The sequence below is a fragment of the Zingiber officinale genome, chromosome 4A (genome assembly GCF_018446385.1).
Source record: "Zingiber officinale cultivar Zhangliang chromosome 4A, Zo_v1.1, whole genome shotgun sequence".
Classification (NCBI taxonomy): domain Eukaryota; kingdom Viridiplantae; phylum Streptophyta; class Magnoliopsida; order Zingiberales; family Zingiberaceae; genus Zingiber; species Zingiber officinale.
In genome coordinates this window covers 15,885,976-15,909,980 of record NC_055992.1, presented here as the reverse complement: position 1 = coordinate 15,909,980, position 24,005 = coordinate 15,885,976, and positions in this window count along the sequence as shown.

Sequence of the window (24,005 nt, the reverse complement as noted above, 5' to 3'; positions counted from 1 at the left end):
GGTCTTAGCTTCATCCTTAGATCCCTCTACTAACTATGGGTAGGTATGATGGAAGGGTCTGCTAGTGGAAGCCTGGAAAGGCACGATGAACAAAGTGGTGGATTGCCTATTGATGGAGTTGGCGAACAGATTCTCTCAAAAGGTAACTGTGGTGAGTTTTGATTGTTTTACTCCTGTATATATAGAATGCTATTAACCATGCTCTTCCATAGTTTTAGGTGACGGGAATGAGTGTGTCACAAGCCGTGGCGGGGTTGCCAATAAAGCCCGAGCCTTCCATGTCTACGGGTTGAATTTTTGACTTGATCAAGCTGCAAGAGGCTCAAACACAAGCTCACTTGCTACAGTTACTGGAGAAGAAGGTCCAACAGCTTGGGAGCTAGTTGGTATTAAGGTGGAAAAATCATGGAAGCTAGAGGCTACCCTGACATAAGCCATCAGAGTGTTTGCACCAGGGACCCCCTCCCTAGTTCTCACTCTAACGTTCCTATTTTCTCTTTTTGTGGTGTGTGCAGGCTCATGGCTTTCAACTCCAGGTCCTTCTTCCTTCAACATTTCTACCTCCTTACTGGCGGCTAATCTACTTAGCTTCTAGATGAGATCAAATTTGACGTCATCTGTTGGAACACATTCACCCGTTCGAAACATAAAGATGGATTCAGCCGGTAAAATCAACGTTGCCATGACACCGGAAGAATATGAACTATTTATGAATGTCAAGGTGTAAGCACTGTCCCAAGAATAGGTTGCGGATTCTCACCTGCACCGAGCACCAGTAGCCTTGGTAGAGGAGTTTCCTGTGTTAGAGAAAAGATTTAAGCAGAAAATTTCACTACTAAATCATATGATCTATTATTACTGTTATTAGTAGTATTATTATCATATTATTTGATTTATTTAAATTATTTAATGACGAGTTCTTTTAGAATTTTAGTTTTGATTACATGAGGCTCGAAAGGAGAGGACGAGAACACCAAGGTAAGGACTATTTTTATAAAATGTATTCTTGAGCTTACTTTTCTTACCTTAGGAAATTTTAAAAAGTAGTGAGGGAAAATTTAAAATATTTTAGAGTTAATTTCACCAATTAGTGCGTATATATAAATCTAATTGATTGGCCATATCATGGATGTACACAAAATCAACCCATTTCAAAAAAAAAGGGGGGCAACTCTAGAACCCTTGGCTACCAAGCTTTCTCCTTCAATTTTCAAACTCCGAATTGAGAGATTCAGTGGTGTTCGTGTGTTCCCCAGCTTCCTTTTCCGCCTTATGACATCGTGGTTGTAAGTTATTCAAGTGAAGACAAGTACAAAGTTTTCTTGATGCACCATTCATCCATATGTATTGCATGTCATGATATATGTTTTCATTCTTCATTTCAGTCATAATATGATGTTAAAGTTGATATTTTATGATATTCCTTTCATGTCAAAGTTGCCTAAGGTCCCCAAAAATATGCCAGTTTGAAGGGAAGGGTTGCTGGCCGAATGGTGTTGGTCAAATGGAGACTAGGGAAATGGAGAGGTGTGGATCGAAGAACTTTGGGGTTGGTCACGTGGTGTCCTAGTCTAGGGCTTGGATCTGATTGTAGGGTCAAGCATAGAAGATAGCCCATCAAGTTAAGATCGTGTGGGTTCAAACGGGGAGTGATTTGGATTAGAAGTGAATAAGTTATGAATTTTATAGTTAGAACATGCACTAGTTTGTTGCCTGTGTATGACTAGTGGGTTTGTTTGAGTCATACAGGTTGTTCTCATGGGTCTGTATAGTTAGGGTCAAGTCTAGAAGATATCCCATCGAGCTAAGGTCGCGTGGGTTCAAACAGGGAGCGATTTGGATTAGAAGTGAATAAGCTATGAATTTTAGGGTCAAAACATGCGCTGGTTTACTACCTGTGCATGACTAGTGGGTTTGTTTGAGTCGCACAGGCTATTCTCATGGGTATGTACAGTTAGGATCAAGTCCAGAACATAGCCCTTCGAGCTAGGGGTCGTGTGGGTTCAAATGGGGAGCAATTTGGATTAGTAATGAATTAGTTATCAATTTTACGGTCAGACCGCTCAAACTATGTCTCGTCAGGGCAGATTTGAGCAAGTCTAGTTTTGAATTCCTAGGTGTAGCTTATTGACTTGAAATGATTATTTTGATATTTTTAGGCATATTTTATGATGTCCTTGTAGTTATTTCAATTTTTACATTTATGAATTTGCATGAATTTTTTTGAGCGAAAGAAAAGAAGAAATTTTTTGAGGCAAGAAAAGAGTTCTGAGGTTTGAGGCAAGGAAAATATTTTGAATGAGGTGATTTGATTGTGGTTTCTTTTTGACGGATATGGGGCCGAGAGACGTCTCGGTTGGCCATATCAAATCGACGCGTAGTGGACTTCGAATAAGCACCAAGGGGCCCTGCACTTGACGGGTATGGATTCCAGATAAGGACTGGGATGTCATACCAGCCTAGTACTATGGTTGGAGCTTGATCAAGCGACTTGAGGTTCAGTAGGCATAGTCCGGCAGCTGATTTCTAAATAAAATTATTTGAGCAAGTCCATTCATTCCTTTTTGTTCATGAACATTTACTTGAGTGCACTTAGATTAAATTTGCACGTGTTTGTATATTTAGTACTTGTTATTTACGAATTTTGTACTTGTTGAGTCTTTAGACTCACTATGGTTGATTGCTGCAGGTGAGCATGAGTTAGAGGCTGAGGGGCAAGATTCTTGAGCGAATTGCATTACAGCAAAAGCACTTGACCCAATAACCTTTACGTGTTCCGCATGAATTTATATGGAGGTGTTGAGGGAGGATTAAAAATAATAATAATAATGTTGAAATTATTTAAGTCACGGAAAGATACTTTAAATTGTTTGGGATGATGAAAAATATTCTTATGGGTGGTCACATTATTTCAAGTTTTGACTATTTCGTCTTTTAAATTTGATATTTATTGATTCGATGTTTTATCTTATAAAATATTTAATTCCTTGGCATTAATTTCATGATGTGATGTAACTTAAATTTCATTTTTATCCGAGTCAGTATTCACATGAATAGTGACATGAAAAAAAATTTGGGTTCCACAAGGAGTTACTTGGTTCGGAACTTGTGACGACTCCTACTCCAAGGCTCGCACGTGAGAGTACTTTTGATGGGCAATCGAGAATCAATCGATAAAAGTACAAGTACAGTCTTAATTGATTACAAGTAATTTGAAAATTAGAATACTGACAACTTTGTAGGATGAAATCTTCAGTAGAATCATTGTCGGAGCTTTTGGGTGTTGTGGAAGTGTTTTCTGAGTAGTGCACAAGAGCAAAAGTTGTTCAAAATATTGTTATTTTAGCCCATGGTCAAATGCTGCTTATATAGGTTATTCCGGGCGCCTGGAACCCCGCTGGGCGCTTGGACCACGTTGCTCGGTCAATCGGCGCGCTCCACATTAGCTTATGGATCATTTTTCAGGTCCAGGTGCGTGGACCGAGTCCGGGCGCCCAAACTGCTTGGGCACCTACGACCCGCCTGGGGTGAGCCTGGTCCAGGGGCCCGGACCAACTCTGAGTGCCCGGACCAACTTTTTCATCATCCTATTTTCTGCAAAACAAAGTTAGTCTAGGTAGTAAACAATATATATAATATGAATTTGACAGCTCCCGACTGTCCGGTTCTAACTTTGAGTTTGCAGAAACTCTAGGTCGAATCGACGCCTACTGTTCCCTCTTCGGGAAACATGTCTTCACCTACACCTCTTAGGAGAGTTTACCTTTTTCCAGATCGGTCCTCCAGACCGTCTGGACTTTTGCTCAGCATCTGAGACTTTAAGTCTTTATGTTGAACGTTTACTCCACAACCCGTCCAGACTTCCACCTGGTCCTTGACCACCAGGATTTTCATCTAGAGTCCCCGACTCTAGGATTTCACCCAAAGTGCTAGACTCACCAAGACTTCGGTTTGCCTAACTGCAGTTAGAATTTTTCATAACCTAGGGTTACCACCCACCGGGACCTAGGGTTACCTCCCCCTAGACTTTCCATCTACCTAGAATCCACTAGAACTTTTCTGCAGGCTCAATCACACTTGTTAGACAACAAGTAACCTTAACTTTGGACTCTTTGTCATAATCAAAACTTAGGTTCGATCTTCTGGTACTTCCTGCACCAATAATCTCCCGCCTTTTTAATTATGGTAACTTGGTTCAAAGTTAAGTAAGATATAACAATAATGTAAAGTACTTGAGCATAAGTGAAACAGTTAAAAGAACTTAAAATAATTTGACATATTTAAAAAATCTCCTTTATGCTCCCCCGACCCTTAATTAAAAGTTATATGTTTAACTTAATTTTAACATTTCTCTCCCCCTTTGACATAATTAAAGAGATACTGAGTTTAGAGGAAAAAATTAATATGTAAAAATAGTTAAAAATTCTAATCTCTTTCATAATTATAACACTAAACTCCCCCTTAATTAAATAAATTTAGTTTTGAAAGGCATTTAAAACACTAAGTTAAGTATTTAGCTAAAACTTTATAAAAACTTTAAGTACTTAATTAGTTTTAAAAAGATTTTATAAAACTTTTAACAACTTTAGAACTTAAGCAGCTATCTTTAAAAAGATTTTGATAAAAACCCTTAAAAAATTTAACTAAACACTTTAGCTTTTGAAAGGATTTCAAAAAAAATTTAGCTTAACTTTTAAAAGGATTTTCTTAAAATATTTAACTAAATACTTAGCTTTTGAAAGGTTTTCAAAAAAAACATTAAATACTTAGCTTTTGAAAAATTTAAATACTTAGCTTTTGAAAAAAAAATTAAATACTTAGCTTTTGAAATATTTTCTTAAAAAAATTAATTAAATACTTAGCTTTTGAAAAATTTTCTTAAAAGGCTTAGTTAAGTTTATAAAAACTTAGTTAAAAATGTATTTTTTCATATATAAATATTTAAACTTTCTTTTTCAAAAATACTTTGACCTTGTTTTAAAGAAAGAAAAAATTGAACCTTGAAAATTAAAAAAAATACTTTAAATTAAAAGGATATTTAATTTTGAGAGTAATTAAAAAACTTTAACGAGAAAATATTTAACTAAAAAATATTTAACTTAACTTAAGTCCTTTCACTCCCCCTTGATTAATTCAAAAAGAAAAATTATTTATGTTTTGAGGGTCCTAGAGTTCAAACATGAGAATTCAAAGTAAAAGCAAAAAGTGTTGGTGCGGATAGCATCAAATGATCAAACCTGTGTTTTGATAATGACAAAGGGTTAAAAGTTAAGTTGTCTTGTGATCTAACAAGTATTGAACCAAGTGTACAGGAAAGTCCTAAGTGTACTTAGGAAAATGTCTTATTAATTCTAGGCAGGTGGAAAACCCTAGGGGGTGGTAACCCTAGGTCCTAGGGGGTGGTAAACATAGGCGGAAAGTCTTAGAGGGTTGAGCACTTTGGGAAAAACCCTATAGACAAGGATTCTAGGTGAAAATCCTGGTGGTCACAAACCAGGTGGAAGACTGGACGGGTTGGGGATTAGACGTCCAATGGAAAAGTCCTGAAGACTCGGACACTAAACAAAAGTCCAATCGATCTGAAGGACCGATCTGGCAACACGTAAACTCTCCTGAGAGGAGTAGGTGAGGATGCGTTCCCCGAAGAGGGAACAGTAGGCGTCGGTTTGACCTAGAGTTTCAGCGAAACTCAAAGTCTTAATCGGACAGTCTGGAGACTGTCAAAATTTATTATTTCATATTTTATTGTGCTAACTCTATTTTACAGGATATATTTAGTATTTTGGACTAACGTATCTTGCAGGGAGCAAAAAAGACTTAAAAGGCTCGGATGAATAGTGTACGAGGCACCTCCAGGGCTGTTGGAGGTGCCTCGAGTGCTTTAAGCGAAGGCTCTGCACAGCAAGGTGCAAAGGCGCCTTTAAGAAGCTTGAAGGCTCCTTGGATGTGTTGGTTGCTCTTCGGAATACCTACTGGTTTCCCTGTACAAAAATTTTGTATAAGGTCTGAACCTTTTCCTAGCTACCATGTGTTCTTTAGAAATTAAATTCGGAATCGCAAACGGAACTTAACATTATTAATTCCAAATTTAACTTATCCGTTCTCAGAGGTTTAGACTTGGATCACAAACGATACTTAACATTATAGATCCAAATCCACCTATGTTACAAATTCAATTAAATATTTATTTCGGAAATCGACTCCCACGTCAAACATGACGAGGCACTTGACCTCTTGGGTATGGGAACATCCACCACTGCCTCGACAAAGCCTCTTAACGAAATTCAATATTTAATTTCCTTATAGTACCCCTAGGTTTAACAAAAAAGAACAATCGAATCACAAGATCGAAAAATAAAAGAAACCTAACTTTATGAAGAATGAAAATAATAGTGTGGACGTATACAAATTCAAAGAGGAGATTTTATCCATTAATTTTATCATCTCATCAACTTAACTTTATGACGAATAAAATTAATAATTGGTTTGTCTTTGATCAAATATTTGGTCAAAACTTTGAATTTAAAATAATATTGATTCCTCAAAACAATATCATTTAAATTCACCAACACCTCAATCACCGTGAATTTTGTATGCCACGTTAGTGTGGACTTATACAAATTCAAACATTTATAAGAGGAGGGTCTTACCCGTTAATTATCTTGTCAATCTTAAATTACCTCAAACACCATGAATTTTGTATGTCATGTTAGTGTGGACGTATACAAATTCAATTGTTTGTAATAGGAGGTATTACCCATTTTATTTTGTCAACCTAACTTTATGACAAATAAAATTACCTTAAACATCGTGAAATTTGTATGTCACGTTAGTTTAGACATATACAAATTTAGACATTTGTGAGAGGGGGTTTTACCTAGCATTATGACAAACTAATAGTTGGTATTCCTTTGGTCACACAAATAATAGCAGTGACTCCATTGGGAAGGATACTATTAAATGAGCCTAAGTGTATACCATGACTTGATACGTAGTCCATTAAATAAGATTATGCCCCTTCAATTGGAGAAGATCACACACTCCTAAATAATTTCCTATAGCCATCCATAAAGGAAGTTTGACCTAGTGATCCGTAAATAAACTCATCCGTTGTGGAGGGGGGCACTCAGAGCTAACATGCAAGTTTGTTGCATCACTTACAAACCAGTAATGGAGACCATGGAATTTATTCAAAATCCCTCTCCCACTTAGTTATTCAAGGTGAGAAATTTTTTATGCAAGCACACATCACATGCACACACATATCACGGTTAATAAAAATAATAAATATGGAAATTAATTTTCCAACTATTATGGCTTCTTCCATCACTGGCCTCCGTGTGCTGCCAGCCCTAGGGTTCATGTCGCTGGGTCCATCGAGCTTCCTTTTCTGCTGCACCTCTGGTCCTCCGATAGTACCATGTCTTGTAAGGATACGATCCGCGACAAAAATAGAATTTTATATATATCGATCCTATATTCCACAAGGGAATGTACATGAAGTCTAGATCGAACAAAAAAGTAAAATCATAGGGCTAATACAGCTCCTGCTATATTTAATAAATACAATCATGCACACACATAAAATACCCTTGACATGTCCAAGGGTCCAATCACACACAATCACATTAAGCCATAATAGTTGGAGCTTGCAACCACAGAGTTAGCATATCCTACTATTATCCATCCTGCCTAAATTATGTATGACATGTGCATAATTAAACTGAAAACCAAACACACAGAGGCAAACCCTAGCTCTGATACCAATTATTGGTTGCTACTCAGAATACCTACTGGTTCTTCTGTACAAAAATTTTGTACAAGGTCTGAACCTTTTCCTAGCTACCATGTGTTCTTTAGAAATTAAATTCAGAATCGCAAATGGAACTTAACATTATTGATTCTAAATTTAACTTATCTATTCTCAGAGGTTTAGACTTGGATCACAAATGATACTTAACATTATAGATCCAAATCCACCTATGTTACAAATTCAATTAAATATTTATTTAAGAAATCGGCTCCCACGTCAAACATGGTGAGGCACTTGGCCTTCTTGGGTATGGGAACATCCACCACTACCTCAACAAAGCCTCTTAACGAAATTCAATATTTAATTTCCTTATAGTAACCCTAGGTTTAACAAAAAAGAACAATCGAATCACAAGATCGAGAAATAAAAGAAACACAACTTCGAATCACAAATCCGAAACCTAGAATCACTAACCTCTTGTATTTGGTATTTCATGATCTAAACAAAAAGGATGAAGTAGTTATGATGCGGAAACTTAATAACTAGTTATATCTTTTATAGCTTATAGACCTCACAATCTTCTATCGTATTCCTCTTCTTATCTCGGACGTCGTGTGGACGACGATCTACCAAGATGAGAATCCACCCAAGCTTCCTTCTTCTCCAAGCATGTTTCGGCCACCACAAGAACTCTAAGAGAGGATGAGGTTCGACCACCACCACCAAGCTCCAAGGGATGCTAGAAACAAAGCCTCCTATCTCTTCTTCTTCCTCTAGTAAAATCCGGCCACCACCAAGCTCCTTGCACTATGTGAAAAATGACTTTTTACTTCGTTGATTACCTGAAGTAAAAGACCTATTTTTACCGAAGTAGACGCGCGTGAAGTAAAAAGATTCATTTTACTTCGAATAAACTCCGAAGTCGTAGGCCCAGAAAAATGAAGTCGTATTGGGTGTCGGGTTCGAACATATTACGAAGTAAAAAGTGCATTTAACTTCGTCAATTTTTAAAAACACCAAAGTAATTAATCCTTTTCGACTTCATCGTTTAGTATTTGTTGTGAAGTAATATACCTACTTTAACTTCGGTTAAAAATGAAGTAATGGATTACTTTTACTTCGACATATATCGTTAATTCCTGAAGTAATTATCGATTAAATTACATTTAGTTTCGTTCTGGATCGAAGTAATAGATAGATACTACTTCGGAATTTTCGGTAATAACAGAAGTAGTTGATACTATTTTACAGCAACAAATTGTATTGCTTCGAAGTTATAAGTAGATTTTACTTCAGATTTTATGAATAAAGTGAAGTATTTTTTCTCTTTTTACTTCATTATTTTTGGTTCAAGGAAGTAATAGATAATTTTTTACTTCAATGTAAATTTAAACTTACTTTTGCAACGAAGTTATAGGTATATATTACTTCGGATTTTGTTTTTATTACTACACTTATTTTTATTTAGAAAAAGTAATAGATAGTATTTTACTTCACTATGATTTAAATGCTTCGAAGTACTAAGTTGCACTAATATAAAATTTTCTACAAATTAGTGAAGTAAATGATATTTTTAGACTAAAGTAATTTTGAGCATCACAAAAGGTAACTTCATAAGCCTTGATTTCAGCATATGTTTATACAAAACAAATCTCCCTAAATATGGTCAAAATAAGCCATAAAAAACCAAACAAGGGAGCAGCCATCACCTCATAATATCGTAAATAAAAATATCAGTGCATACAAGTCAGACACCCAAGAACGAGTACACAAATTCACTCCATTCAATTCTCACTTCATCGTATTGTGTCTGCGTATAGTATTGGTTCTTCACACAACCTGCAAACTGTAATTTAGAAAGAACCATCATGTTATATTTTGTAGCTGAAAACTTTAAATCAAAACACAGTAAGTTGACAAAAAAAATTATGAATTAAATTAACAAAAGCATGATAAGCATGATAAAACAAATAAATATGTATTTTTATATGCACTCTTATAGTAACATTTTGTTCGAATTATAACATGTGGGTCATAGAAGCCTAAATAAATATAACATGTGGGAAAGTACGCATGTTAGCCCAAAATCAGTTACTAGTTTCCCCCAGCTACTAATAGAACTATGCATAACACAGTTTTGTATAAAACCATAAACAGGGTGTCATCTAAGGGCGAGGAAAAAAAAGAAGGAAAGAAGTCATATCAAAGCATGAGAAGAAAGCAGTAGCAGGGCATGAACGATTTGATTCAGTGTGCAACAATATATCGATTTGATTCAGTATGTACATTCCTGTTCAAAATGGAAGAAATTCACACACCTTCCTCTCCAACTATAGATCCTGTAACGACCCAATTTTCTCTATTTTGAGTTTTAAAAGTCCATAAAAATATTTGGAAATACTTTTAAAATATTCTAGAGATTTTTAGGAATTTTAGAGTATTTTTACGTAATTTTTGGAGGTCGTTTAGTATGTTTACAAAAAAAGAAAGAAATTTTGACAAAAAACCGTTGAAGGCGAGGCTCGAACCCGTGACCTCGGGTCGAACCCGACCTAACCGGACGCATCCGACCAGCCGAGCTACGCTCGTTTTGTTAACCTAATAGGAAGAGAAACATATTTAAGGAGTAGTTAATAATAAAGCCGGGGTTTTAAAAGAAAACCTAGGTTTTCCTCCTCTGCGGCCGAAAACCCGATTCTTTCTTCTCCCCTTCTCACGTGACGGCGCGACTCCTTCTCGGGCGAAACCGCGGCAGCGAGCAAGCATCCCTCCGGTGGCCGGCGAGGGCTTTTTCCGGCCGGTCCTCACCCGTACGGGGATCACCTCGGCAAGGAGCGCCGTGAGCACGAGGGAGAAGCCAAGATCTCCATCGCTCCGGAACCCTAGAGTCTTCCTTTTCTCGGTTGTAAGTCCAAGAACGCTCGGTAAGTACTACTCACCTGTGGTAGGAGTTGCTCCGAATTTATTTGGATGTTTCCTTGTATCTCCTGAATTAGAAGCATGCTGTACAGAATTTCTCTGCTTGTGCTTGCTGCCGTGAATCAGAGAAGAAGGAAGGGATTGGTCGGATTAGGTTATGGTTTTGTGGGCAGGCCATAGGTAGGAGATGAGTTAGATTTCTAGTTGGTAGTGTAGTTTCTGTGGTTGCTGCCATAAACGGAAATGACTCACATGTTTATAATGTCTCAGTGTATGATTTTCTTGCTTTTGGTGTTTGCTGTGCCGAATTTTCTATGCTAAGTGCTGTGCCGAGAGTTTCTTGCTTGGGTTTGCTATTGAACAGGACTATGAGTTAGGGTTTTTCCCTTTTATTCCTTACCTTCTGTAGCCTACCTATTGAGCATGCTATTTATTGTCTGAGTTTAATTGTATAGAGGAAGTTTATCTCTCGATTGTAGTATCCGTGTATGTCCACCTGCTGCCATAAATTCCAGCAAGTTCATTTTCTTGTTTTGGCCGAGCAAATGGGCATAAAAGCCCTTAGTTAATAGTAGGTAGTTCTAGGTTTTGTTTGCTACCTCCATGAACGTGAACAGCCCTGCACGGTTAGTTTCCCTTGCCACTAAATGAGCATGCACAACTTAGTATACTAGTAAGTTTGGATAGATTATTTGTTACTGTTTTAAGTGCAAGAATAACCTTGTTATAATAGTTCAGAGTTATTTTATTTTGCCCTACTTTACATCATGTTTAGAAAGCTCAAAGTTGCATTCTTTTGCCCTATTTTACAGCATGTATAGGAAGCTCAAAGTTGCATTCTTTTGCCCTATTTTACAGCATGTTTAGAAAGCTCAAAGTTGCATTCTTTTGCCCTATTTTACAGCATGTATAGGAAGCTCAAAGTTGCATTCTTTTGCCCTCTTTTACAGCATGTATAGAAAGCTCAAAGTTGCATTCTTTTGCCCTATTTTACAACATGTTTAGAAAGCTTAAAGTTACTTTCTTTTGCTCTATTTTATAGCATGATTAGTAAGCTTAAAGTTGCTTTCTTTACTCTATTTTATAGCATGATTAGTAAGCTTAAAGTTGCTTTCTTTTGCTCTATTTTATAGCATGATTAGTAAGTTCAGATTTGCTTTCCTTTGCCTTGTTTTATAATGTGCTTAGAGAGTTCAGATCTGCTTCCCTTGTGTTATTTTCATGTAGCATGCTTGGTTAGTTGTAATCCTACACTTGTTAGATATATCTACAGGATTCTAATAAGCTCTAATAAAGGATTATGAGAAGTGTGAGTAAAGAAAAAGACCAAGGTCTAGTTAAAAAGAGATAACAAGTAAACTAAAGTAAGAGGCTAGTACCCGACTTCCAAGGTTGTCGTTAAACAAATCCAGGTGACCAATTCCAAGGTCTTGGCCCTGGTAAGACCAAGGTCTTTACCTCATAGGACTAGAGGCTCGCTACCTCAGTCACTATTAGAGAGCGCGCAAAACAAATTAGATGGTACTAAGCCTGGGCCCAAAGTAGAAAAGAAAAGAAAAGAAAAGAAAAGAAGAACAAGAAGAAGAAAGTGAAAGAGAAATTAAAAGATTAATTTCTAGTATAAGAAAAGTAAGAAGAACAAGAAGAAGAAAGTGAAAGAGAAATTAAAAGATTAATTTCTAGTATAAGGATATAAGAAAATGAAACAAGTTTATGCTTAGAATCAATAAAAGTTTAGTTCTTTAATTCTAAGCCTACAGTAGTAGTTTCATTACTTTCCTATCAGTTAGTGAGCATGTTTAGTATTCAGTTTTATTTCTGTATACCATGAGTACATGCAGCTTTGCTTTAGCATTACAGTTTCAGTATTATTGCATTACTTTTATGCACTTCGATGTTTTTGTGAGATAGATTAGTACTTACTAAGCGTTTTCGCTTGTAGTTTTGTTTTCTTTCCTCCTACTACAGATAAAGGAAAAGCTAAGATATGAAATGGAGGCGACAGGATGGTGGTGGTGATGAAGGTGTGTGATGTCTGGACTGTGGAGAGATCTAGAATTAGCTGACAAAACTGTTAAGACTTTCTGTTTAATTCTTTTAGATTTACTTAAGTGTTATTTTGAGTTGAGACTGTATTTAAGTTTATTTCGCACTTCTAAGTAGTTCACTTGTATTATTGGTGGAGTGATGTAGTTGGTTGCTTTGCTAGAGTAGTTTCTTTCTTTTACTGTTGATTTATTACTGTGTGGTTGTGAATAAAATGTGTTCCAACCGCATGTGGCTGCGTATATATTGTCTGTATTAATGATTTGGTCACCGGTACAGGGGTGACTCTGTCAAAATTTTTCGGTAGAAATTCCTCTGGGCCGTGATAAATCTAACTGACTCTAATAGTAGTGTCAGTGACACTAGTAAGTAGAGTAGTAGTTAGGTAACGGTCGCCCGTAGAGAGTAGTAGTAAGAAGGGTGGTCGTTACAGATCCTCACATTCAACAATCTCTTTCATGTACCGCATTGTAACAACCCACCTTCTACACTACTACTACTACTCTAAAGGTGGATGCTACTTAACTACTAACTCTACTTAACCGGTATGATTAAAAATCACATGAAAACCCTACCGAAAAATTTCGGCAGAGTCTCCCCTGTACCGGTGGCCTTAAACTAATATACAAACACTATATACGCAGCCACAGGCGGCTGGAACTTATTTCAAACAACCACGCAGTTTATATATAACAAAAAGAAGCAAAATACCAAAGGAAACCAACTCTAACAAAACACGACAAAACAATCCAAAAAGTAACATGTACAAGTTCTAAATACTTTAAACAATTAAACCAAAACACTCTTAATAAATTCTTGACAACTTCTTAGATCACTCCATAGTACAAACATCACACGCCCATCAAGCCTCCCCTTGTCGCCTCCTTCATATCGTTTTGGCTTTTCCTTTATCTGCAGTAGGAGGAAATGCAAACTATAAGTATAAAGCTTAGTGAGCGCTATCTAACTCACAAAATCTCAATATGCATGTATATAAATAAAAACATGCTAAAACTGAATGCTAACATGTAAAGCTACTCATGCTCATACATAGCAAAGGAATCATACTAACTGTATAGCAAAGAAATACTAAACATGTATAGCTAATCATGCTCATAAACCAATAAAGGAATCATACTAACTGAAATACTAAACATGTATAGCTAATCATGCTCATAAACCAATAAAGGAATCATACTAACTGAAATACTAAACATGTATAGCTAATCATGCTCATAAACCAATAAGGGAAACATACAAACTAATACTGCATGCTGGAAATAAGAAGAACTAAACTTACTAATTCTAAACATATGTGAAGCTTGTTTCACTTGTTTATTACTTATACTTTAATACTTTTATACTTCAAAAATAATAATAAACTTCTCTTGGGCCCGGCATTGTACCAATTTGCGCGCATCCTTAATAAGAGTCGAGGTAGCTAATCCCGAAACTACTAAGGTACTTCTAGGCGATCTTGTGCCTAGGGGCGATCTAGGAGCCCACCCAATGGATCTTGTGTCCGGTACATGCCATTTAAAAGTAAAATACTTATTTTCTTTTTAACTATTACTTCCTTATACTTGTTATTCTTTAATTCTCTTATAATAAAATGTCTTGGCATTTATTCAAACACTTAGTGTGCTTTTAATCCTAAACTTCTGGAATTTAGGATCAATTTAAGACCTTGGTCTTTTCTTACTTATAATCCAAAAGGATTTAATGGAACACATAATCATTCCATTAAAATACATGGTTGTTCATCTTATTAAAATAGCAAAGACAACTAATTATATGCTTTAGATTAAAGAGCTATTAAAAGATAACTAACACATATATGCATATGTATCAAAATCCAGAACATGATCAAGGACTATCCTGCTCACGGCAACCACAAAAATACTAAACTGCAGCTAAGAAAACCCCGAACTTCATGCCTACTGGAATAATAAACAGAATCTGGCAATGCTAAAAAAAAACTATTCATGCTCATTAAATTAGCACAAAAAGGTCTAAACAGAAAATGCTAAACATAGGGCTGATCATGTTTGTTAAATAGCAAAGAAAACTAATACTATGCACTTAGATTAAAGGCTGTTCATATGACAATTTATTCTAATCAACAAGAAATCTATGAGCTAAATGCAACTAAAAATCTGCTCATGCTTCATTAGTTGTGCACGCCTACTACTACACAAAGAAACTAGATGTTTGATACAAAAATCTGGATTTGCTTGACACTTGGCTGTTCTTTTTCATTGCAGCAATGAGAAAGAAAGAACAAAATCTAAAACTGAGATAAACAAATCTATTTCCTTTCATGCTCACTGCCTAAACAACAAAACTAAAATTTTCAAGGCTATATATAATCCGATCAACACTTATATAACAATAGAACCAACTAAGCATCTTCGGTCAAGGCTTGAACACTACTACAATGTATCCGAAATTTCATGAACCAAAAAGGCAACAACCAAATCAAGCCACACCTATCTGTACAGAATCCAGGAAATAGGAGGAACAAGAGCAGCTTCGAAAACTAAAGGAAGATTACTAAATCCTTATCAACTAAATTCTGCATGGCATATTCCGGAAGCAAGAAAAGAAACTAAATCCCTAATCAACTTCAATTCTGTACAACATGATCCGTAGGCAAGGAAGAACTAAATCAAAGCTTGAAACTGATCAGATCATCTACATGTTCCGAAACAAGCATGAAAAGAGGGCTAAATCCCTAACAACTAAATTTTGTACAAACACAATCTGAAAGCAAAGAAAACAGATCAATGTCGCGGAACTACTCCTATTGCAGGTGAGTAGCAACTCACCTTGCTGTTCTTGGACTTACAACCGAAGGGAAGAAGATCTAGGGTTCGGAGGAGATGAAAATCTCGGTTTCCCCTTCGTGCTCACGGCACTCTTTGCTGAGGTGATCCCGAATTCATGAAGCTCTTTCGGGAAAAGCCTCTCGTCGACCGTCGGAGTGAAGACCTAGCACCGCCGCTGCTTTTCGCCCGAGAAGGATCGCTCAAAGAAGAGAAACAGTGCCGTCGCGAGGAAGGGGAAAGAAGAATCGGGTTTTCGGCGAGAAAGGGAAAAACTTAATCCCTTTATAACTAGGTTTTCTATTACAAACTTTACCTTAAATACAATCCATTCTTTCTTTAATTAACAAAACTCGCTGGCACAGCTGGTCAACCACGATTTGGCCCAGTTAAAGGTCGTGGTTTCGAATACCCAGCCCAGCGTTTTATTCCCCTTTTATTTAAAATGCTCCTAACTACTGCTTAAATAGAATATTTCTCCTTCTTTAATAAGAAACGTCAGCTAGAACAGTTGGTTGGCTGTGTTTGACCGAAACCTCTGGTCGCGGTTTCGAAACCTCAGCCAAGCGTTTAATTTCCCTTTTATTTTAACTGTTCTTAACTATTGCTTAAATGTATTTCGTCCCATAAATGTTCACAAAAAGGGCGCGGATCAGTTGGCTGGCCAGATTTAGTTAAGATTCGGTTCAAGTCCGAGGTCCACGGTTCGAATCTTGGCTTGAACATTTTTTTGTCAAATCTTCTTTCGTTTAGTAAAAATACCAAACAACCTCCAAAAATTGCATAAAAATACTCTAAAAATTACTAAAAATCTTTAGAATATTTTAAAAGCATTTCCAAATATTTTTAAGGACATTTAGAACTCGAAATAGGAAAAATTGGGTCATTACAATTCCCCATACCTTATAAAAAGTTCGTCCTCGAACTTAGAATAACTCTGGACATTTCTGTCTCATACCGTCCTCACGTTCCCAAGTGACTTCCTCGTGCTTCTAGTTCTGCCAGATGACCTTCACTAGTGGCACTTCTTTGTTTCTTAGTCTCTTGACTTCTCTGTCCACTATCTGTGTAGGTCTGCTCTCATAACTAAGATCCTCTTGGATCTGCACTGACTGAGGCTGAATCACTTGGCTCAGGTCGTGGAGACACTTCTTTAGCATGGAGACATGAAATACATTGTGTATTGTTGACATGTCTTGTGGTAAGTCCAGCTTGTAAGCTACTTTCCCAATCCTCTCTATGATCAGGTAGGGTCCTACATAGCGAGGACTTAATTTGCCCTTCTTGCCAAATCTCATCACTCCCTTCATAGGAGCAACCTTGAAAAAGACTGAATCCCCTACTTGGAATTCAAGTGGCCTACGGCGTGTGTCAGCATAACTCTTCTGTTTACTCTCGGCAGTCTCAATTCTCTGTCTGATCTTCTGAATAGCCTGAGTAGTCTCATCTATCAGCTCTGTCTGAATGCTCAGTTCCACTTCCATCTCTCTTCTTTCACCTGCTTCTTGCCAGCAAATGGGTGATCTGCACTTCCTACCATACAACACATCATAAGGTGCCATCTTGATGGTGGCTTGATAGCTATTGTTGTAGGCAAACTCAGCTAAGCATCGATACTTGCACCAACTTTCCTTGAAATCTAGCGCACAAGCTCTGAGCATATCTTCTAAAATCTGGTTTACTCGCTCTGTCTGTCCATCAGTCTAAGGATGGAAGGTTGTACTGAACTTGAGTTTGGTGCCTAGTGAAGTCTGAACACACTCCCAAAAGTGAGAGGTGAAGCGTCCATCTCTACCGGAAACAATAGACTTCGGAACTCCATGAAGTCTGATCACTTCTTAACGTACATTTGTGCCAACTGCTCTATAGAGTTGGACACCTTGATGGCTACAAAATGAGCAGACTTGGTCAATCTGTCCACTATCACCCATATCGCATCATATCCATTTGTGGTTCTTGGGAGACCTGTTATGAAGTCCATGGATATGTCTTCCCACTTCCACTCTGATATAGGAAGAGGCTGTAGAACTCCTTCTAGTCTCTGGTGTTCCGCTTTGACCCTCTGACATGTTAGGCAGGTACTGACATACTTAGCTATATCTCTTTTGAGTCCAGACCACCAGAACCTCTGTTTCACGTCTTGGTACATCTTGGTAGAACCAGGATGCATGGAGTAGGGTGTACTATGAGCTTCTTCTAAAATTTTCTTTCTCAACTCTTCATCATTGGGGATACAAAGGCGGCTCCCCTGATAAAGAATTTCACTGCCTTATACTCGAAACTCTGAATTTTCCCCTTCTTGTATCCCTTGCTTGATCTTTTGGATATTTGGATCTTCACTTTGCTTTCTCTGTATATCCTCAAGCAGGATTAACTCTAAGGTCAATGCAGAGAGTTGCCCATAAATAATTTCGACTCCAAAGTCTGACAACTCTTTCTGCAGTGGCAGGGCTAATGATGACAGGGACATCAGGGATGCACTGGACTTTCTGCTTAGTGCATCTGGCACTTTGTTAGCTTTGCCTGGGTGGTAGAGGATTTCACAGTCATAGTCTTTGACCAACTCTAGCCACCTACGCTGCCTCATGTTTAAGTCCTTCTGAGTGAAGAAGTACTTAAGACTCTGATGGTCTGTGAAGATTCTGCACTGAACGCCATGCAAATAATGTCGCCAGAGTTTTAGTGCAAAGACCACAGCTGCCAGCTCAAGATCATGAGTGGGGTAGTTCTTCTCATAGTCTTTGAATTGTCTGGAAGCATAAGCTATCACTTCTCCTTCCTGCATGAGTACAGCTCCTAAGCCCATCTTGGAAGCATCACTGTAGATGTCAAACCTTATGTCTGGAAGCATAACACATAAGGTTTCATAGGTCTCGGGTTCAATTCCCGCTTAAGCTATTTTACGTTCCTATTTATTTTTGCTACTTTCGCTACTCTAAAAATTCTGTAAAAATATCCTAAAATTCCATAAAAATACTAGGATATTTATAAAAGTATTTTGAGAATTTTCGGGCGTTACAGCTCCGGTGGCGACCTCAGTTTTTCAAGATTATCTCTATATGGTCAGACAAACCTACTGTTGAGTTTGTTTTTGAAGTCTCTCCATTTCTGGGCTGCTGAACTCATCACTGCCGCCTCGCTTTGTGGTGCTAAGTCGAAGACATTCTGCAACACACAGCAGTAATTGCTATCAGTTTGTATATTGAAAAAATCACAATGAAAAAAAACATAAGCAATCTCATAAGGAAGTGTATTATTGGATTATACTTACCGAGATTTCTTCCCACACTTTCTGTTTCATGTTCTCTGGAACAGTGGACCATGAATTTATGTTAATTTGCACCATGGATCTAACAACAGAGCCAATGAAAGATTGTAGTGCCTTCCCATTTTCATTGTACACAGATCGTCCCATGTCATCATAATCAATCGTCGACTTTTTACCCCATCTTGCAGTAGCAATAAGTCTGCACATTGATGTAGGCCCCCAAGTCTTCTTCTGCCCAGTAATAGAAGGTTCTTCTATTTCAGTCTCTCCTCGTAGCTCTGCAGCGGCTAACCCATCAGTATCTTGGTGTAGTTCGGTGTCCTCAACTACACGTGGCTCATCATATTTTGCTATTTTTCGCTGTTTTTTAAGATGCATTTTTCTTTTCCCTGCATATAGGAAAATAAATGATGAGAAAAAGATATATAAAGTCTGTAGTGACAATATAATAAAAGAAGACGTGATTAAGCTAACACTGATAAACTGGTCAGAAGGCTTACCAGCAAGCTCAAATGCATGAATATATATTTTTTATTATACAGGTTAGTTAGTTAATCACCAGACAAGAATTGTGTATCCATTTTGCAATCAATCTCAAATTCTTTGACTTTGATCATAGATGAATAATTTACAAAGTCACAATAAATAATTTAGTCTCTAAAACTCTTTGTATGGTCAATTGAAAATTTTGAAAAATAAATATGTTTGGAGGTATACACACACTATTTCTAAGAGTAATAAACTTTGTGCATAATAATATCCTTAGTCAAAGATGAAAATTATTTATTTGATAAAACTCAAAAAGACATGATTTGCATCTCCTAAGCTGAGATAAAACAAATCGAAGTTTACATAACTCACCTTCTTCTTTATCTTACCACCAGTAAGGCACTTTACTTCTTCTTGCTTAGATGTTGAAGCACTACCTACCTATTCAAGAAATTTGGAATTTTAAACAAAGAAAGAGAGAAACAAGGGCCGATGAGGGACATCTAAAGTGACACTGATAACTAAACCCTAGATATGCAATGATTGGAATTAGAAGAATTGATGGTGCTAAAAGAAATACACAGGAAATTATTCAAAATAGTATCCTATTTACAATTACTGATTGTAAGCATGCACCACAGGAATTCTTTCCGACCTAGGTCACAAAATTAAACTACTCCAATATTAGATTATTGATTTTGTTTCTAAAGTCGATTTATAGATTAACATTTCAAAGAAAGCCCCATCATTGATTAAATTTCAATGAAAAGGTAGATCAGAATACTGAGAGCTCACTTCATGAAGATGGATAAAGAAATGAATAAGAAAAAAAACAAAAAGTAAGCATCATGAATAACATGAAGGAGCCCGCCGGCATCTCCCCTTGCGTTAGTGGAACCCAAAATCGCCACCAACTTCATCTACTAGGCGGCTTTGTCACATCTATGTTTTCCAAAATTAACCTAGATTTATCACTTGATTGGAAAGAGAGAGATACAAGAAGGAGGTGGTGAAGACAAAGAGGAAGGTACCTTTCAGGATCAGGAACGGAGAGGACTGAAACGAAGGGGAAGGAAGAGGAGGTCCAACAACTCAATTTCGGAAGAGGAGCATCGGAAGCCCTAACCCAAGAAAACGAAAGGAAGTGGGGGGAACGAAGGTCTATAGAAAAAGTCAGAGTCTCTTTATAAAAATAAAAGTTAACTCTTGTACTATTACTTCGGAGTAAACACTAAAAAATGTATTCACGACGTTACTACTTCGGTATTTAACAAATTTCTGAAGTAATAACTTATTTCAGTTTAAAGCGAAGCCCGTGTTTTTAAATCTGCAAAGTCTATATTTGTATATACTTCGTCGGTTTTTGCAGCGAAGTTGCTTCTACACTTTTACTTCGTATATTTAAATTACCGAAGTAAATTGTGGCGAAGTAAAAAGTCATTTTTCACATAGTGTTGAGATGAAGATGCCGCCAGCCACAAAAGAAAAAGAATAGGAGAAGAGAAGGGAGAGAGGGCCGACCACCAACCAAGGAATATAAGAGATATTATTGTGTTAGGTGAGGCATCTCTACCCTCTCTTTTATATTCCTTGGCCTTGGCAAATAAGGAAAGTTTAATAAATAAACTTCCTTATATTCTTTGCCAATGTTTTAGTAGGAAAATTTTATTTAAAATTTCCTTTTTAAACTCTTAATGGTCGGCCACATTCTTCCCTCCAAACAAGGAAAGTTTCAATCATAAAATTAAAACTTCCTAATTTATTTTCGAAAATTTTTAAAATAAAATTTCTCTTTAAAAAATTCCTTCATGGTTGGTTATAAAAGGAAACTTTTATAAATTAAAATCTCTCTATTAAAACATGTGGATGATTTACAAAAAGGAAAGTTTTCTCTAAAATTAAAATATTCCTTTTAACTACAAATAAGGAAAGATATCTTTCTCTTAATCTTTTGTAGAAAGCTATAAAAGGAAAGTTTTATCAAAAATTAAAATCTTCCTTTTAACTACAAATAAGAAAAGATATCAAACCTTTCACTTAATCTTTTGTAGAAAGCTATAAAAGGAAAGATTTAAATTTTAAACTCTCTTTTAAAACCATGGCTTCCACATAAGAAATATTTTAAAAAATAAAAACCCTTTTAATTTATTGTGGCCGGCCACACCAAGCTTGGGTTCAAGCTAGGGCCGTCCACACCTTGGATCCAACTCACCTTGGTTTGGCCGACCCTAGCTTGGGCTCCAAGCTAGGCTTGGCTGACCACCTTAAAGTGGGTAAGAAGGTGGGTATGAGTGGGTATAATACTTTATAAATAAGAGGCTATGATAGGGATCGAGAGGAGGAATTGGTTTTGGTCTCCCGATGAACTTGAGCTTTCCGTGTTCGCCCCGAACACCCAACTCGAGTTCATCAATAATAACTCATTCCACTAAAGAGTTATTATTGAACTACCGGACCATTTCCATATTACTATATGAGCTCCTTCTTATCATAAGTGTGTTAATCTCCCCATGTTTAAGATGTCGAATGTCCACTAATTAAATGAGTTACTGACAACTCACTTTAATTAATTTCTTAATCCAAGAGTAGTACCACTCAACCTTATTGTCGTGTCGGACTAAGTCCACCTGCAGGGTTCAACATGACAATCCTTTTGTCTCTTCTTGGGGACATTATCAACCTAGATTTTTAGGACACAGTTTCCTTCTATAATCAACAACATACACTATAAATAATATCATTTCCCAACTTATCGGGCATATTGATTTATGGAACTAAATCGCACCATTTGATAAATCAAAGAAATAAATATTAAGTATATGTGCTTGTTATTATATTAGGATTAAGATCACACACTTCCATAATAACAGAGGTATTGTTCTTTTATTTAGTCAGTATAAAAAGAAACTATCTCAAATAGTCCTACTCAATACACTCAGAGTGTACTTGTGTAATTTTATAGTCAAGATAAACTAATACCAAATTACACTATGACTATTCCAATGGTTTGTTCCTAACCATCTTAGTCGTGAACTACTGTTTATAATTTATAAGGAACTGATAACATGATCTTCTATGTGTGACACCACACACCATGTTATCTACAATATAAATTAATTGAATATCTACACTTAGCCTATAAATGTAGACATTTGACCAATGTGATTCTTATATGTTTATACAAAAAGCTAGACTTTTAGTATACACTCTAACAGGATGTTCGATGAAAAGCACCTTCCATGGAGCTTGAAAGTGCCTTCGGATGGATAAACAGTGCAAGATTCGAGAGCTATCATCTCCTGAAGGGATAAAAATCCCTGCTGGAGGCACCTTCCGTAGAGGCTGAAGGCGCTTTCAACGGGCTATTTAAGCCATTCTCAAGCAGATGCACAACAACACTTGATCTTCACATTCTTTCTACTATGCGCTGCTCAAAAGACGATTTGATGAAACCATAACATGACTTCAACAACCAGAAGCTCAAAATTTCTTGTTCTTAGTTGTCAGTATACTTTCAATTATACGCTAATTATTGTACTTATAATTTCTAGATTGATTAGTGGATTACCCATCAAAAGCACTCTCACAGCAGGGACCCCCTGTTATAGTGTATACTAAAATCCTAGCTTTTTGTAAATATTTATTTTTAAAATAAAAGAATCACATTGATCAAATGTCTACATTTATATGCTAAGTGTAGTTGTTCAATTAATTTATATTATAGATAACATGGTGTGTGGTGTCACACACAGAAGATCATGTTATCAGTTCCTTATAAATTATAAGCAGTAGCTCATAACTAAGATGGATAGGAACAAACCATTGGAATAGTCGTAATGTAATTTGGTATTAATTTATCTTGACTATAAAATTACACTAGTACATTATGAGTGTATTGAGCAGGACCATTTGAGATAATTTTTTTTATACTGACTAAATAAAAGAATAAGACCTATGTTATTATGAAAGTGTGTGCTCTTAATCCTAATATAATAACACGCACATATACTTAATATTTATTTCTTTATTTTATCAAAGGGTGTGATTTAGTGTGATAAATCAATAGGCCTGATAAGTTGGAAAATAATATTATTTATAGTGCGTATTATTGATTATAGAAGGAAACTGTGTCCTAGAAATCTAGGTTGATGATGTCCCCAAGAAGAGCTCATAAGGATTGTCATGTAAACCCTGTAGATGAACTAAGTTCAACATGATAATAAGGTTGAGTGGTACTACTTTTGGAACTAGATATTAATTAAAGTGAGTTTTCAGTAACTCATTTAATTAGTGGGCATTTAATATTTTAAACACAGGGAGACTAACACACTCATGATAAGAAGGAGCCCAAAATATAATTTGGGATTGGTGTGGTAGTTCAATAATAGCTCTTTAGTGGTATGAGTTATTATTGATGAACTTGATTTGGCTGTTCGGGGCAAACACGGGAAGCTCAAGTTCATCGGGAGAACATAACCAATTCCTCCTCTCAGTCCCTATTGTAGCCTCTTATATATTGTTAGAGTGTATACTAAAAGCCTAGCTTTTGTATAAACATTTATTTAGAAATAAAGAATCACAATGGTCAAATATCTACATTTATTTGTTAAATGTAATTTGTTCAATTAATTTATAAAGTAGACAACATGGTGTGTGGTGTCACACACAGAAGATCATGTTGTCGGTTCTTTATAAATTATAAATA